The sequence below is a fragment of the Notechis scutatus genome, chromosome 2 (assembly GCF_049901735.1).
Source record: "Notechis scutatus isolate UNSWTSFEM ecotype Mainland chromosome 2, rNotScu1.2, whole genome shotgun sequence".
NCBI classification, from domain to species: Eukaryota; Metazoa; Chordata; class Lepidosauria; order Squamata; family Elapidae; genus Notechis; species Notechis scutatus.
In genome coordinates, this window is record NC_142010.1 from 260,804,170 (window position 1) to 260,821,989 (window position 17,820).

Below are 17,820 nucleotides of genomic sequence, written 5' to 3' on the forward strand. Positions count from 1 at the left end.
TGCTTGACCAGGGGTTTGGACTAGAAGACCTCCAAAGTCCCTTCCAGCTCTATTCTATGCTATTCAATAATATATCTAAAACACAATTAAAAAAGTATTCACATACTGGGATTTAAAAAGCATAAAGTATTGAAAACAAAAGGAGAAAAGTAAAAAAAAATCTGCATGAATTAACATTTAGGATGTCAGTTTTACAAAGAATAACCTCATTTTTTTTATAAAAAAAAAATCACCCCGAGTAGAATAAGAAAAACAACAACCACTGCAACTCATATCCAAGTATTAGTTATTAGATAATAGTTTCAATTAGCTTCATTTTCAAATCATAAACATACTTAACATTTCTTAAAACATGAAGCCATTGATTTTGTAATATAGAACACTCCAATTATCTTAATTGGAGAGAATTGTATAAGATTCAGGCAGCGAAAGGGGTTTTTAAAAAAATCAATTGTTGGAAATATTTCATTGTTGCTAGGATCTTTAGAGACTATATTGTGAGCTGATATACTGGTAATTCCAACTCCGGTAATTGAAAAGTCCATGAAATAAACTTCTATGTAGGATTGGTGATTTGCTAGGGACCAAAACAAAGGAGAAACTGGTTAATAAGGAGTTTAAAAAGATTAAAATATGCACTTATGCATGGATTCAGTTAATGATGAATTTGTAAGCTGCTCTCTTCCGATGATAGAGAAATCTGAACGTTGCAAAGTAATTTAATATGGAGCAATCATGATTTAACTATCACAATTGCTCTATACTGGGTAGTCTTTGACTTACGACCACAATTGACCTCTGTTGCTAAGCAAGACAGTTGCTAAGTGAGTTTTGCCCATTGTATGACCTTTCTTGCAGCCATTGAATCACTGCAGAGCACATCTTTCCCCTTCTGTCCTGGCCTCTTTTTACAGAGGCACGATTGAGCATTTTAACAAACTGCATCACTGTTTGGTTTGGTAATAGCAGCGTCTCTGATAGAAAGTCCCTACAGAGAGTGGTGGGGACAGTGGAGAAGATTATAGGAAGCTCGCTTCCCATTTTTCAGGATGCTGCTTATAAGTGCTATTTGCTTAGAGCTCAAAGCATTGTTAGAGACCCCACACACCACTTTACAACCTGTTTCTTTTTCTCCCCACTACTGGGAGGAGATTTTAAAGTATTTCTAGCAGGACTACCGTTTCTCACCATGTACATGGATAAATCCAAACTAGACTGTGTTGTTTCTCTGTGTCATATAATATAGGTGGGTATATGCATAATTTTGTACGTATTTATTCTGTCATGTTCGTGTCATGTATATTAGAGGTGGCCACCCTTTGAGAGCTGCACGCAATGAAATTTCATTTCAATGTATGCCGATTAGTGTACATTCAAAGTGACAATAAAGTTCTCATTGTACATTGTTAGGCTGGTAACATGTTAATTGAATTGGACTTCCCCATTGACTTCGCTCAGCCGAAGGTTGCAAAAGAGGGGAATCAGGTGACTGGGGACACTGTTACCGTCATAAGTATGAGTCAATTGCCAAAGGCCTGAATTTGGATCAGGTGACCGTGGGGAGGCTGCAATGGTTGTAAGTGTGAAAAATGGCCATAAGTCACTTTTTTTTACAGTGCCGTTGTAACTTTGAATAACCACTACGTCAACTCATAAAATATTTCTATGGTCGTTTTAGAGTTGCCAACAGAAAGGGAGGGGGGGGAAAGGGGTTTGAAAGAGCAGTGCGGCAGCTTGGAAATCGAAAGTGTATTCCATAAATGCTTTCAAAGATAGTAACTTGGTGACTGAAGTTTCTGCCACACAAAATTCTAACTGGAGAACATGATTGATTATTCTTGGCTATGGATGTGTCCCATTGGAGAATATGACTTATGATACACCCAGGGGGTGGGGGAAAACCAGAGTCAAGGGTGACAATGATTGATGTGTCTCAGAGTCGGCTACACCCAGGCAGTGCCGGCATGTTAACTCCCAATAAATACTTTTGAAGTTTTGGAAGTTTGGCTCGAGACTCATGATTTAATTGGGGTAACTGCTGTAATCCTGACACACTAAATAAACTGTTGTAAGATGAGGACTATCTGTATAATGCAATGATTTGCACCAGGGATGGGATCCGACCGGTATAACTACTGGTTCTGTTGCTCTGCGTCGCACGAGTGCAATTTATGACCTGCTGAGCTGCCTGGACAACTGAGCAGCGCTGCGTGCAAGTGTGCAGTGGTTGGAAAAGCCTTTTTTCCTGCTTTTTCAACCACAGCTGTGTCACGCAAAGCAGCTGTAGTTGAAAACGCAGGAAATAAAGGTCAGGTAAGAGCCCAGGCAGGCAGGTGGGTCAAAACAGCAGCAAATGAACCGGTTCTATGTATGCTCTCTGTTCGCTGTTCTTCAGAGCAACCGGTTCTACAGAAGTGGACAGAACCGGTAGAATCCCACCCCTAATTTGCACAGCTGAGGCTGTCGGTATTCCCAATCCAAACTTTTCCTCCCCAAGCATAAAAATGGAAATTTTAACGGGATGGAAGAGAATAATAATTAACGTTTAGGAATCAATCATCGTTGCTGATTTTAATTTAACTTTATTCTAATTCCGATTTAAATTTCCAAGGCTAAGGGTAATCCTCAGCCTGAAAAAAAAAATTCCTTCCCTTGATTAAAATGTAAATAGCAGAAAATGAAGCTCGAACGAAAATCACGAGAAAAGAACGCAAACTGAAAATAGCATTATTATTTTTTTTCTATTTCTGTTCAATCAGTGAAGTCAAAATAAAAATTTCATAGAGAAATGTTTTTCAACCTTAGTAGCTTAAAGATTGGTGGACTTCAACTCCCAGAATTCCCCAGGCCAGCCAGTTGGGGAATTCTGGGAATTGAAATCCACCAATTTTCAAATTGCCAAAGTGGAGAAGCGATTGATAGAGAATAAAGCGTTAAAATCCATTGCAGTACATTCATCTCAGCTATATGGGAATTTTTGTAACTGAACCATGTTAAAATAGAAGCAACGTTGGGTTTATTACAATATTCACCACTGTCCTCTGAGACGTGAATTGGGTATGCCTAGTTTGATGGAAAAAAAGGACTAAAGGTGACATGATAGCAGTTTTCCGATAATTGAGGGACTGCCACAAAGAAGAAGGAGACAAGCCATTCTCCAAAGCACCTGAGGGCAGGACAAGAAGCAACTGATGGAAACCAATCAAGGAGAGAAGCAACTTAGAACTAAGGAGGAATTTCCTGACAGTGAGAACAGTGGAATGACTTGCCTCCAGAAGTTGTGTGTGTTCCACCACTGGAGGTTTTTAAGAAAAGCCTGGACAGTCACTTGTCTGAAGCTGTATCAGGGACTCCTGCTTGACCAAGGGGTTGGACTAGAAGACTTCCAAAATCCTTTCTGTTACGAACTAAGCAAACGCACTGGTTTTAAATCCTAATAGTTTTACTTCCACAGCAGGCTCGTAATCCTGCACTTCTCATTGGCCCGCAGTTAGCAGATCGTGATTGGTCGTTTCCGACTAGTCTGATTGGCTGATAGCGGTCGCCGCTGATTGGACGCTTCCAGCGGCAAACTTAAATCATTGGACACTGTGACAGCAGCCAGCTCTATAAAAGGAGCTGCTGCCGCCCTAGCGGGTTGTTCTCTTTCTGAAGTCGCTAATAAAGAGTTGAGTCACTATTCGATGCCTCGTCTCCGTTAGTTGCGCCCACTCCTCCAGATCTAACACTTTCCAAGAAGAGCAACAAAGAAGATTTACCTGGAGACTAAAACATATGAAGAATGGTTGTAGGAAATAGGGATGTCTAATTCAATGAAAAAAAGGACTAGGGGTGGCATGATAGCAATCTTCTAATATCTCAAGGGTTGACACAAAGAAGAGGGAGTCAAGCTATTCTCCAAAGTGCCTGAAGGCAGGAAAAGAAGAATGGGTGGAACCTAATCAAGGAGAGAAGCAATCTAGAACTAAGGAGAAATTTCCTGACATTGAGAACAATTAATCAGTGGGACAAAAAAGATGTTGAGATTCTAGAAAGAATGCAGAGAAAAGCAACAAAGATGATTAGGAGACTGGAGGCTAAAACATATGAAGAACGGCGGCTAGAACTGGGTATGTCTAGCCTAATGAAAAGAAGAACCAGAAGTGACATGAGAGTTAGGGTTCCAATATTTCAGGGGCTGCCACAAAGAAGTGGGAGTCAAGCTATTCTCCAAAGCACTTGAGGGTAGAACAAGAAGCAATGGGTGGAAACCAATAAAGGAGAGAAGCAACTTAGGACTAAGGAGGAATTTCCTAACACTTGCCTCCAGAAGTTGTGAATGCTCCAAGACTGGAAGTTTTTAAGAAGAGACTGGATAACCATTTGTCTGAAATGGTAGCGGGTTTCCTGCCTGAGCGGGTTGGACTAGAAGACCTCCAAGGTCCCTTCCAATTCTGTTATTCTGTTCTGTTATTTTCTTATTCTGTTATTTTCCAAAGTAAAATGAACTGAGCTGGGTTATTTCTTTCTTTTTAAGATATCTATTTCATGTTCTCTGTTTACTCTGGGAAAAGTGAAACTAGGCATGAAATGAAAGGAAAGTCAGAAAATGCATGAATGGCTTTTGTTGAGGAATAGGATGACCCTTTGCTACACTAGAGAATCAAAATAGACCCTTTTCATCATCTGGCTGTGTCTTAAAACTTCTGGCAGAATGGCTGAAGGCGAGACAACTTTTTCTGGCTGACAAAAACAGATCTTTTTCTGCTGGGTTCCCAGTTGGAATTTGTTACAAGTTCCTTGAATTTCCTTATCTATGTTGTCAAAGGGAATATTTGGGTGGACAACAGCTTCATTCCTGTTGATCGTGTGGACACAAGCATGTTGTTTTCTTGACACTAAGCTGGCAGGTATAGCCAACAGAAGCTCAAAGACAAGCTCAAAATCCAGAACAATCTTGACAGATTTGAACGCTGGGCCCTATCTAACAAAATGAAATTCAACATCGATAAAAGTAAGGTTTTACACTTAGGCAAGAAAAAAACAACTCTATAGTTAAAGATTAGATGAAACTTAGTGCCGGCAACTGTGAAAGGGATCTTGGAGTCCTAGTGGACAATCGCTTAAATATGAGCCAGCAATGATTAAATACTGCATCTCATTCCCTCCCCATCCCACTAACCTGCTTTCCAGATCCGTTCTCCTGTGCAGGGCAACAAAAGAAGACCCAGCCGATCAGTTGGGACTCTAATCAGCTGGGACTCGGGAGGCGGCATATAGATAGGGGCAGGGCCAACCAGAGGTGGTATTTACTGGTTCTCCAAACTACTAAAAATTTCCACTACTGGTTCTCCAGAACCTGTCAAAACTGGCTGAATACTACTTCTGGTTCTGGTGTAGCTTATAAAATGGAGTTAAGAATGTTTTTTTTTTTAATGCCTTCTCTTGGGCTTTGAACTTGAGCTTCCTGTTCCTGTGCAAGAACATGTATTCTATTGGCTGTTGTTATGTAGGGGTCATAGCTGGCTCTATAGGCAAAAGAGGAAATGGAAATCTTAGTTGTTTGCCTGAGTTAAGTTTGGTTGAAGCTTGGACTGCTCTGAAAGGGTGTTGGGCAGTTCCTACTGTGCCTTAATGGCTTTGCCCTCTGTTGGATCGTGAGTGAGAGCTAATCCTACCATTCTGCTTTTGTTCCAAAATATCCTGTCTTGAGTGGATTACCAAATCTGCATTTCTAAAAGGTGGCCTCTTCTGTTTGGTTTCTGAATAAGCTGGACCAATCTTTCTTCATGGGCACAAAATATCTATTGGGGGCTATTAAGAAAGACTTGGGGGCTGCCTTTTGTCTTGAACAGCATGTTTCTCAATTTATCCTTTAGGGAAATATAATATTCTGTCTTTTTTAAAATATTCCTCAGAATATTTGAATCTTCTATGAGGGGGTGGTAGCTTTCCATACTGGTTTCCGGCATGACACAACTCAGTACCAGTCTATAGTCCAGGGGTTGGAGACCCCTACTGTATGTTACAATATCATACTTTATGCCACATCATGTTCACTTTCTCTGGTTTCCACCAGATATGACATTTAAATATACTGGCATCCTATTGCACCGCAGATTCCCAAACCAGCCATTTTGGGGTGAATCCAATTTTAAGAGGAAAGAACCAACCAACTCTATTCAAAATCATGCCGAGGTTGATTGCAAAGTTCAGGGTTTTTTTTAAAATTTTTTTTTTTTTTAAACAAAAAGATATATAAATACATGAAAATTTCTTTGCTCTTCCCTTGCTCAAAATGTAGCCTATTAGTACATGAACATGCTTGCAAATCTCTCCCTTGGTATCTGTGATTTCCCCTGTTGTCTCCTGACTTTATTTTCCCACCTAATTTGTTTAATTACCACCAAATTAATAGAGGGCATCATGCAATGGAGCAAAGATATCCATTTGCAGCATCAGATTTAATTCTAAGAATCCTTCTGGGCCCTACCTAGATCCCTCCAGCATTCTTTAAAAATGAATAATAAATTGGTGGATAATTCCCAGCTGGTGAGTTATTTGACAGTGTGCAGTTTACATATGAGAGAAAACAAAGATAGATGGAGAAGGAGAGGGATGACTGCAGACAGAGATAGAGATGGAGATTCATAGAGTGAGATGAGGAGAGACAGAGAGAGACAGAGACAGAAAATAATAGAAAGAGATAGAGAGATAAAGAGATAGAATAGATAGAATAGATAGAATAGATAGAATAGATAGATAGATATTGTAGATAGATGAGATAGATAGATAGATAGATAGATAGATAGATAGATAGATAGATAGATAGATAGATAGATAGATAGATAGATAGATAGATAGATAGATAGATAGATAGATGATAGGAGACAGATGATAGGTAGATAGACAGACAGATGAATAGAGAGGTAGGGACAGACAGACAGAGGTATAGAGACAGAGAGACAGAGAGAAAAAGAGATACAGATAGAGAGGGAGGGAGAAAGAGATAGACAGAAGACAGACAGACAGAAAGACAGACAGACAGACTGACTGACTGACTGACTGACTGACTGACTGACTAAAGCTGGGTAGATATACGATGGTAGAACAAATGGACTGCAGAAACCATATTATCGTCTATATTTTGTGATGGTCTAAACCCCACAATGGTAACCCTGTCTCTATAGCCAAGACCTTCCTACTCCTAGTTGCCATGTTGTGACCCATGACCTAATCTCTCCACTGCCTATGTGTTCTCCCTACCAGCTCTCCGTTGTATCCCCAAGGTTGTCTATCCATGTTTTAGACCCTTGCGAGACCTTGGCTGCTTTGTGGAAGTCATGCTCGCATTGTTGAACTCTTTCTTTACTCTACACAATGGGAAGCAATGCACAGCATTCAGGGGAAAAAGAACAAAAACCCCAAGCAAAACCCCAGAAATTAGCAGGAGAAAAACAGAGGTGGGAGGGAGGTCAAATGACACGGCTCCTTATTGTCCAGCTCACCCACTGATCTTTCAGAGGCCCCATTATGATTTTAAAGGCTTCTGCTGATCCAAATGACCTTGTTCTATTTCTCCAGAGACAAGCTCATGACAACAGCAATATAGTGAACCCTTAACACCGTAAAGCACTTTTTAGATCAATAGAGATTAAGTGGCATTTTCTACTACACGGTTCTCGTCCCCCCCCCCCTTTGTGGGTCTGCCAAGGTCTCTTCCAAATATCTCAAGCTGCAGGAGGATTTTCCTCAGTTTATGAAATTTGATGGACTGACCAGCCTTTAGCTATCTGAAAGGGGCTCGGTGGGAGGAGAACGCTTAAAAATACTCGTGTTCTCCGTCGGCTAAAAAAATGTGGTGATGTTTAGCACAGAATCTCAGCTTAAAGCTGCAAAGAGGAAAAGAAGAGGGGGGGAAAAGAAATGTATGTCATAATATTAAAGGAGGAAAATGGATTTTTATTTTCTGCATCCCAGCATAGTGTAGTTTTCAGAGGTGGTATTCAGTAGGTTCTGACCAGTTCTGGAGAACAGGTAGTGGAAATTTTGAGTAGTTTGGAGAACCGGCAAATACCACCTTTGACTGGCCCCGCCCCCATCTATTCTCTGCCTCCCATTGAGTCCCAGCTGGGTCTTCTTTGGTTGCCCTGCACAGGAGAACAGAGCTGGAAAGCAGGTTAGTGGGGTGGGAAGGGAAGGGAAGGGAGATTTTGCAGTCATCTTCCCCTGCCACACCCACCAAGCTATGCCCACCAAGCCACACCATGCCCACCAAGCCATGCTCCCAGAACCGGAAGCAAAAATGTTTGAATCCCACCACTGGTAGCTTTCAATGAAGTGTTTTTTTCTGGGGAGACCAGTCTCTAAAGGCAACCTGGTCTAACCCGCTTTCCCCTTTCAGCCCCAACCCAGGAGCCTTCGCAGACAGTCGCTTCCGCCACAAACTACTTTGTGTTAAATTTAAATTTACTGACAAAGAAATAAAGGGAGACTAGAGTAGCTACTTCAAGCTTTTTAGCTCTCATCAGCCAGCCATACCCTTCTGGGATTCAGAGTTTTCAGTATGAAAACCTCAGCAATATACCTATGGCACATTCCTAACAGAAAATTCCAATGAACGAAGTGTTCATCCATCCCTGGAGGAATATCAGTATTGTTGTTCTTCCATTCAAAGACACTGTTTTGGGTCTCTTTTTTTTTTTAGAACATAGAATAACAGAGTTGGAAGGACGTTGGCCCAAAGTCACCCAGCTGGATTTTGTCCTTGAGATAGGACTAGAACTCATAGTCTCCTGGTGATTAGCCCAAAGGCATCCAGCTGTCTTTCATGTCCAAGGCAGGACTAGAACTCATCATCTCCTGATGATTGGCCCAAAGTCACACTGTCTTTTATCCTTGAGGTAGGACTAGAACTCCCAGTCTCCTGGTGATTGGCCCAAAGTCACCCAGCTTTCTTTCATGCCTAAGGCAGGACTAGAACTCACAGACCCCTGATGGTTGGCCCAAAGTCACCCCGTCAGCTTTTATCCTTGAGATAGGACTAGAACTCCCAGTCTCCTGGTGATTGGTTCAATGTCACATAGCTGTCTTTCATGCCTAAGGCAGGACTAGAACTCACAGACCCCTGATGGTTGGCCCAAAGTCACCCCGTCAGCTTTTATCCTTGAGATAGGACTAGAACTCCCAGTCTCCTGGTGATTGGTTCAATGTCACATAGCTGGCTTTCATGCCTAAGGCAGGACTAGAACTCACATCTCCTAGTGATTGGCCCAAAGTCACCCAGTTGGCTTTCATGCCTAAGGTGGGACTAGAATTCCCAGTCTCCTGGTGATTGGCCCAAATTCATCCACCAGATTTCATGCCTAAAGCAGAACTAGAACTCCCAGTCTCCTGGTGATTGGCCCAAAGTCACCCAGCTGTCTTTCATGCCTAAGGCAGGGCTAGAACTCACAGACCCTGATGGTTGGCCCAAAGTCACCCCGTCAGCTTTTATCCTTGAGATAGGACTAGAACTCCCAGTCTCCTGGTGATTGGTTCAATGTCACATAGCTGGCTTTCATGCCTAAGGCAGGACTAGAACTCACATCTCCTAGTGATTGGCCCAAAGTCACCCAGTTGGCTTTCATGCCTAAGGTGGGACTAGAATTCCCAGTCTCCTGGTGATTGGCCCAAATTCATCCAACCAGATTTCATGCCTAAAGCAGAACTAGAACTCCCAGTCTCCTGGTGATTGGCCCAAAGTCACCCAGCTGTCTTTCATGCCTAAGGCAGGACTAGAACTCACAGACCCCTGATGGTTGGCCCAAAGTCACCCCGTCAGCTTTTATCCTTGAGATAGGACTAGAACTCCCAGTCTCCTGGTGATTGGTTCAATGTCACATAGCTGGCTTTCATGCTTAAGGCAGGACTAGAACTCCCAGTCTCCTGGTGATTGGCCCAAAGTCACCCAGCTGTCTTTTATGCCTAAGGCAGGACTGGAATTCACCATCTCCCACTTTCAAGCTTAGTGCCTCAACCACTAGAGCAAACACGCAAAATTATAATAGTCTCAATCTACATTTAAATAAGCAGTAAGAAGCGCCGTGCATATTTTTATGCTCGTTTCATGAGCTGGAATTCTTGATGGGGTGAGAGAGACTATTATGGATCTTAACACTCAACAGGAAGAATTAGGGCTGATTGAAAGACTGCAGACACTGGTGTGGGAAATAAACTGCTCAAATGTTATTTTTATTTTCATGCGTCTTAGTTGCAAATGATATGGTCTAGCAAATGGATATTATTCGGCTACCTTCCAGGGCTGATTCTTTTTGATTATATCTCTCCCCTCCCCCTGTTATTTTCTTTAAAATGTTTGTGTTAAACCTCCTGCTTTTAAAAGACTTTTATTTGTGTAGGGATGCAAAACCGAGGGAAATATATATATTTTTATTGGTTGTAGTAAATGGATGGAGAAGAGGGGCTAACAGCTGAATTATTCCACATACAGTGTGCTTAATCCAATTCAAGTCTCTATGCATTTACAAATGAAGAAATCAGATTTAGAACTGCACATCAATATCCATTCAAGCTGTACCCCCCCCAGAAGACAGACATAAAATGCATATTTGGTGATAATAATTAAAGTGGCTACAGCTTGTAGTTTTCTTGGAAAAACAAAACTAAATAGCACCAGGTCTATTAGTACTTGGAAATTTGGGCAGTTTCTGCATAAGCATCTTCTAGTAGATAATTGGTCATTACTTTGACAAGCCGGGTGAACTTGTCAATCACTTTAAGCCATAGGATAGCTTATTTGGGAGCGATGGTATAGGGTTCCACATGTATCAACCTGTCCACCATGAATGGATGAATTGATGGACAGTTGGGTGGGTGGATATACCCAACACACAGAGACATACAACATTCTTTTTGTAAAGTTACTCATGTGGGCTAGACTGAGGTTCAATCACCAGGAGATGGTAAGTTCTAGTCAAACTTCGGGCATGAAAGTTGGCTGGATGAGTTTGGGCCAATCACCAGGAGACTGGGAGTTCTGATCTCATATTAGGCATGAAAATTGGCTAGGTGACTTTGGGCCAATCACCAGGAGACTGGGAGTTCTAGTCCCACCTTAGACATGAAAATCAGCAGGTGACCTTGGACCAATCACCAGGAGACTGGGAGTTCTAATCCTGCCTTTGGCATGAAAGCTTGTTCAGTGACTTTGGGCCAATTACCAGGAGACTGGGGGTTCTAGTCCTACATTAGGCACAGAGTCAGCTGAGTGACTTTGGGCCAGTCATTCACAGAGTTGTTGTTGTGGGTAAAATAGGAAGAGAAAGGATTATTAGGTATGTTTGCTATCTTGAGTTACTTATTAAAGTAATAAAGAGTCAATTAAAATATAATAAAGAATTTTTAAACATTGAACTGAAATGAAATAATAGGAAGCAAATGCTCTGACATTAGGTCTAGAGAAAGCAAGATATAGATATAGATATAGATATAGATATAGATATAGATATAGATATAGATAGAGATAGAGATAGAGATAGAGATAGATATAGATATAGATATAGATATAGATATAGATATAGATATAGATATAGATAGATATAGATATAGATATAGATATAGATGATATAGATATAGATATAGATATAGATGAGATAGATAGATAGATAGATAGATAGATAGATAGATAGATAGACAGACAGACAGACAGACAGACAGACAGATAGATAGATAGATACCGTGTTTCTCATATAATAAGGCTGGGTCTTATTTTTTTTGAACCCCAAAAATGGCTAGGCCGTCTTTTCAGGGATGACTTAATCTCCCCCTTGCATCTTCGGGCGGCAACGGCTTGGATGTTGACCTCGGCGTTGGTGGGGCACTCGTTCGGGGTCAACGCAGGCAGCACCATATCCGGGTGTGCCACAAAGTACTTCCTAACGGCAAGCCCCCACCATTCCCCCATTTTGCATGTTTTAAATAGGCCTTAATTTGGGGAGAGGGGCTTAATTTCATTTCATGCCTATAAAACATGCTGGGACTTCCTATTGGGGGAGGCCGTATTGTTGGAGATAGATAGATAGATAGATAGATAGATAGATAGATAGATAGATAGATAGATAGATAAATAGATGTAGATGTAGATGTAGATGTAGATGTAGATGTAGATGTAGATGTAGATGTAGATGTAGATACAAAATTTGCTTTAAGGGAGCATTCCAGGCTATACTGTGACCTGATATTTTTCTGCCAAAGTAAGGATGGCCCTCATTTCATCACAAGAAAATCAATCAAGGCTCTGGGAGAAAGTTGCTCCTGGCCCTCTTCCCTAGGACTGACCAATATACAGGTAGTCCTCAACTTATGACCATAACTGAGCCCCAAATTTATGTTGCTCAGCAAGACATTTGTTAAGTGATTTTAGGCCCATTTTATGACCTTTTTTTCCTGCAGTTGTTAAGTAGATCCCTGCATTCATTTGTTAAGTTAGTAACACGGTGTCAACGTTGTATCTGACAAACCCAACCAAAGTAGGCATAGTTAAGACGTTCCAATCTCTGAATGCAAAACTTTATTGAATGCATCAGCACCAATGAGGGCAAAACCAGATCTAGTCAATTCCCGTGCAATTCCCATGTAATTAAAACATAAGTTTCTCCCTCCCCCTATTAAGCAGGTCACATTGTCCAATCGAGTCTCTTTTTGTATTGTTTTGAGAAAGAGGCTTTGGCTTTGGCCCTGGTGAAGTGTCCTTGGCTCTCACGGCTCGGCTGCTTTATGTCTGGAGCGCAAATTCCATCTCACCCTTCTCTCCCCCCTGGTTCATTGGCAAACTAAGAAGCGACAATGGCTACAACAGCAAAACATGTTTCAAGCTTGATGTGTGATTGTTAAGTGAATCTGGCTTGTCCATTGACTTTGGTCGTCAGAAAGTCTCCAAGCTAATCCCCAGACATTGCACATAAATATATGCTTGACTGATGGTTCAGACACCTTTCCCCATAAATACATGCCAATTGTTGAACATCCAAATTTTGATCATGTGACCATGGGTTGTACATGTGAAAAATGGTCACAAGTCATTTTTTTCAGTGCCATCGTAAGTTTGAACAGTCATTCAATGAATCATTATAAGTCAAGAAATACCTGTGCATTTTTTGTGATATTTGTTGAAGCCATCTAGACTGAAAGAATGCCTGCACACAGTGAGAGGATTTCAAGGTGAGAACAGTAACTGATTCCCTGAAGATCCTGTTACCTGCAATAGATCCCTCTCGTGGATGGACGAAGCAGAATCCTACAGGCTCGCTCCATTAAAACCATTCCATCTGGCTAATTTTTAAGGCTACCTAAAGTAATTGTTGTCTTCACGGTGAAAGGCAGCAAGTTGAATTCTATGATGCTACATTAAAATGGTAAAACACATTCCTGAAAAAACTGTGGGATAATTTCTCTTCCCAGTAAAATCCAATGAAAAATCAGTTTTCAGACGAATGGGATTGTTGAATAAACAAGTTGAAACTGAAGGAAGGTACCTTAGTTCAGAAATCATATCAGAACATTCCCATGACAAACTCTTTCAATGTGTAAATCACCTCCTCCTCCTCCTCCTCCTCCTCCTCCTCCTCCTCCTCCTCCTCCTCCTCCTCCTCCTCCTCCTCCTCCTCCTCTTCCTCCTCCTCCAAAGTCCAGTTGCCTCCTGAAAAATGCACCTTTGGGACAACCATGACCTGGATGACTGAGAATCTCTACAGACTTTTAGCTATGCAACCTGGGATGAACACCCTTCGAATGGTGTGGAAGTAGGAATGGATTTCCAAAAAGTTGCAGAGTACAGGAACCATTTGCACTACTCAGCTGACCCTGAGGACACAGATAAACCTCCAAGTGCTTCAACGACCCTCTAAAAGAATGCAAATGACCAGCTGTCTGAAAGGAGTATAAATTCTTCCATTCTCCACCATCCAGTCAGAGCTGAAGAAGGTTCTTGGATGAGAAGTGAAACGTCTTCAAAGAAAAGAAAAAACTAAGAAAGTCCAGTTGCCTCCTGAAAAAGCACTTCTGGGACAACCATGTAGAGCAGAGTTCAGTAGTCCATACAGGAAGTGACTAAGAAATGAATGACTGTGAGCAAAGCCTTATGTACTGATAGAAAAAAATATTTGTTGCTCAGGGTTGAACTACAGACTCCTTGGTGGTCTCCGAGATTGGTAGTTTCCTTGCAGATGTTTCATTACCACCTGCATAGCTGTGAGAACAGCTGTTCACACAGTTACCTCATTTGGTAATGAAATGCCTGCAAGAAAACCACCAAGCTTAGAGAGCCCCAAGGACCAGAAGCTTTACTGGTACTGTGTCTTCCCTACCGCTGAAATAATTCATGTTCATCCTACAGCAGCAGGATTCTCCCATCTCATTCATTATTTTGCACGTATAGATCCAGCCAGCCTCCAGATTCGAGAAGGACGGAGCATGAATATATACAACTGTTGCCGTTTGCTCATATCCCTGAAATGCATCTTTACTGTCTCCTTTGCTTTATTGCTATTCCTTCTAGCAAATGCCACCCCTTTGCAATCAATGAAATTTCTAGCACCATGGAGAGCGTACAAAGAAAGCCTAGTTGCACCTTTTGGAAGCTGTCACTTGTTATATATATGCACACAGTTATCGCTCCAAGTCTATCTGATAGGAAATCAATCGGCCACTGAGGAATCGCTGCAAACTCCAGAAAAGTCCAGCAGAAAGTTAAGGGATGAAGTCCCACCTGGCTAGCGATACTTACATCTGATTCATTTCTAAAGTGAAGGCATAACTTTGGGGATTTCAAACTCGGAGTTCCCCAAAGTCGGCAGCTCTCAGGGTTTCGAAGATCGCAAAGCACTTAGTTTCTGAAAAAGAAGGGACCGGCAAGAATCCTAAATTCATTTAGTGCAGTTTTTTTTTTTTTTTAAATAAATTAAGAATGAGATTAGAATGTAGAAAATAAAAGGGAAAAAAGCAGGTCTAAAATTTCAGTGGGACATTTTGGGCTTCTATAATGCAGCCCTTGATGCGGTCCATGATGCAGTTGGATCTAGGCCACAGGGCCGTCCTGGTCTAACCAGTGCGAAGAGGAAATATTGGGCCAGTGTAGCTTCGGCCCAGTCTACCCAGTGTGAAGGAAGGAAGGAAGATAGGAAGGAGGAGGAGAGGGGAGGGAGGAGGAGGGAAGGAAGGGAAGGAAGGAAGGAAGGAAGGAAGGAGGAGGGAGGGAGGGAGGGAGGAAAGGAAGGAAGGAAGGAGGGAGGGAGGGAAGGAAGGAAGGAAGGAAGGAAGGAAGGAAGGAAGGAAGGAAGGAGGGAGGGAGGGAGGGAGGGAAGTAATTAAGTAAGTTTGTTCAGGGAGGGAGGGAGGATATGATGCCTTTTTTAGATTTCTTATAGCACCATGTCCTTACTAACCACATTTTTCATTTTATTGCAGAATCTCTCTCTCTTTTTCTTTCTTTCTCTCTCTCTAACTAGAATCGGAATGTGACAGCTGCACAGAGAATCTGAGGAGGGGGCGGGAAGTTAAAAGGGTGAAGCTAAATATTTCCAGTTACGTTGGAGACAATTGCCAAATCATCAACTTTACAATCATTAATGAAGTCTCTTCCATCATCTAAAACAATTATCTTCCTATTTTTGTTGAGTGACATGCAATTAACTCCAGCTTCTAAAGAGAGAGCACTTCCAAAGGCAATAAAATATTCATGAATTATCAATATGATGACTTGCAATTCTGGATTTTAGGAAATAACAATTCAGCTGGAACCTTGTTTCTCTCTCTCTCTCTCTCTCTCTCTCTCTCTCCCTCCCTCCCTCCCTCCCTCCCTCCCTCCCTCCCTCCCTCCCTCCTTACTCTTTTTGTACAGCAAGCAATAAACATGCTATTTATTGTGTTGGTTTTCTTCTTAATCTTTATGTATTTATTTCAATTCCAGACGTCCCCAAATATTTCATTTACTCAATCTACTTTTAAGCGGTTCATTTTAATACAGCATTCACTACATGCATAATTCAGAGAGAGCTGATGTCCCTAATTTATCAATAGGTGCGTTTTTATCTTGGGTTTTATTATTCTGATGAGTCAAAAAAAAAAAAAAGAGAGAGCTCATTTTCAACAATCTTCAACATTCAGCAACAGACTCGTCTATTTCCCTATTTAAAAACTGCAGGAAAATTCCTGGCGGTGCGCAAAATGCAGCATCCCTTCATTTTGCTTCTAAGGTAGCATTATCAGAGCATCTAAGAATATAAAAATTAGCTCGGTTGGATTAAGCCCCACATTTATTGAGTCCAGAACTCTCAAGATGTGAACATAATGGTTCGCCTCGTTTGTTGTGCTCAGAATCTTATCTTCTTTTTCAGTGGTAAACTTGTCAAAGCCATTTAATTATGATAGCTGTTAATGGAATCTTGTTCCCGCTGTCTATATTTCTACTACTGTCAATCCCAGAGGTGTTTTTTTTCAAGAGGCAACTGGACTTTCTGGTTTTTTCTTTGAAGACATTTCGCTTCTCATCCAAGAAGCTTCTTCAGCTCTGACAGGATGGTGGGGAATAGAAGGATTTATACTCCTTGCAGACAGAGCTGGTCATTTGCATTCTTTAAGAGATCATTGAGGCCCTTTGGAGGTTTGTCTGTGTCATCAGAGTCACCTGAATGGTGCTAAAAGGATGCAAACGACCAACTGTCTGCAACGATTATAAATCCTTCCATTCCCCACCATCCAGTCAGATCTGAAGAAGTGTTCTGACCAAGGCTTCCCGAGACCATAATTAAGCACACGCTTATTAAAACAACTCTTGTTTTATTTCAGCGCTGGGAATTATTTTCATTCCCAGCCTGTAATGAGTCCCAGACAGTTCCTTCAAGATAAGCACCCACCTTTCTTTCTTTTGAATGGCTGCCAACAACTAGAGTGCCAAACGAACTATAAAAAAAAACCAACCGAAGTACGAAGTCCACACAGAGCTTCAAGGATTAATCTGAACAGAACGAACGACTTTGCTTCCTACCTTATGGGAGGGGCAATTAACTCCCAGCCTTACTCCTGAGTTGCCCCTTTTGTCTCAGCTGCTCTCACCTTCTAGCAGCTCTGTGCACACATGCACTGGGAACAGGCTCCCCTTGTTCCTCTGGCTCGCTGCTGCCAGACTCCGGAGGCTCTGAAGGCAGCACCCCACTCCCAGATGGTCCTGGCCCCATCTCCGCATCGGACGCAGGACCCTCATCCAGGTCCTCTCCAGACTCCCTGACTGGTCCCCATTCTTCCTCACTGTCCGATTCTGCTGCCGTCTGCATAGCGAACCACAACAAGAAGCTTCTTGCATGAGAAGTGAAAGGTCTTCAAAGAAAAACCAGAAAGTCCAGTTGCCTCTTGAAAGTCCCAGTTTTGGGACAAGCATGACCTGGATGACTGAGAATCTCCAAAGACATTTACTACTGTCTATATCTATATCATCAATGTCTGTCTGTCTGTCTGTCTGTCTGTCTGTCTGTCTGTCTGTCTGTCTGTCTGTCTGTCTGTCTGCAGGACTAGAACTCCCAGACTAGAATTCCCAGACTGGATCAAATTGACTCTCATACATGTATACAGTCATACACACACACACACACACACACACACACATACACGTATGTATGTATGTATGTATGTATGCATGCATGCATGTTTCAAGCATCCTTCTTAATAATGCCATCACAAATATATTTGCTTTTATTTTGAAATTTGGCAAAAAAAAAGAAAAACCCTGCCTGATGCAGATTAAAAACAGGCAGGTCCAGATAAGGAAAAATGGAGAGCAGATGAGAT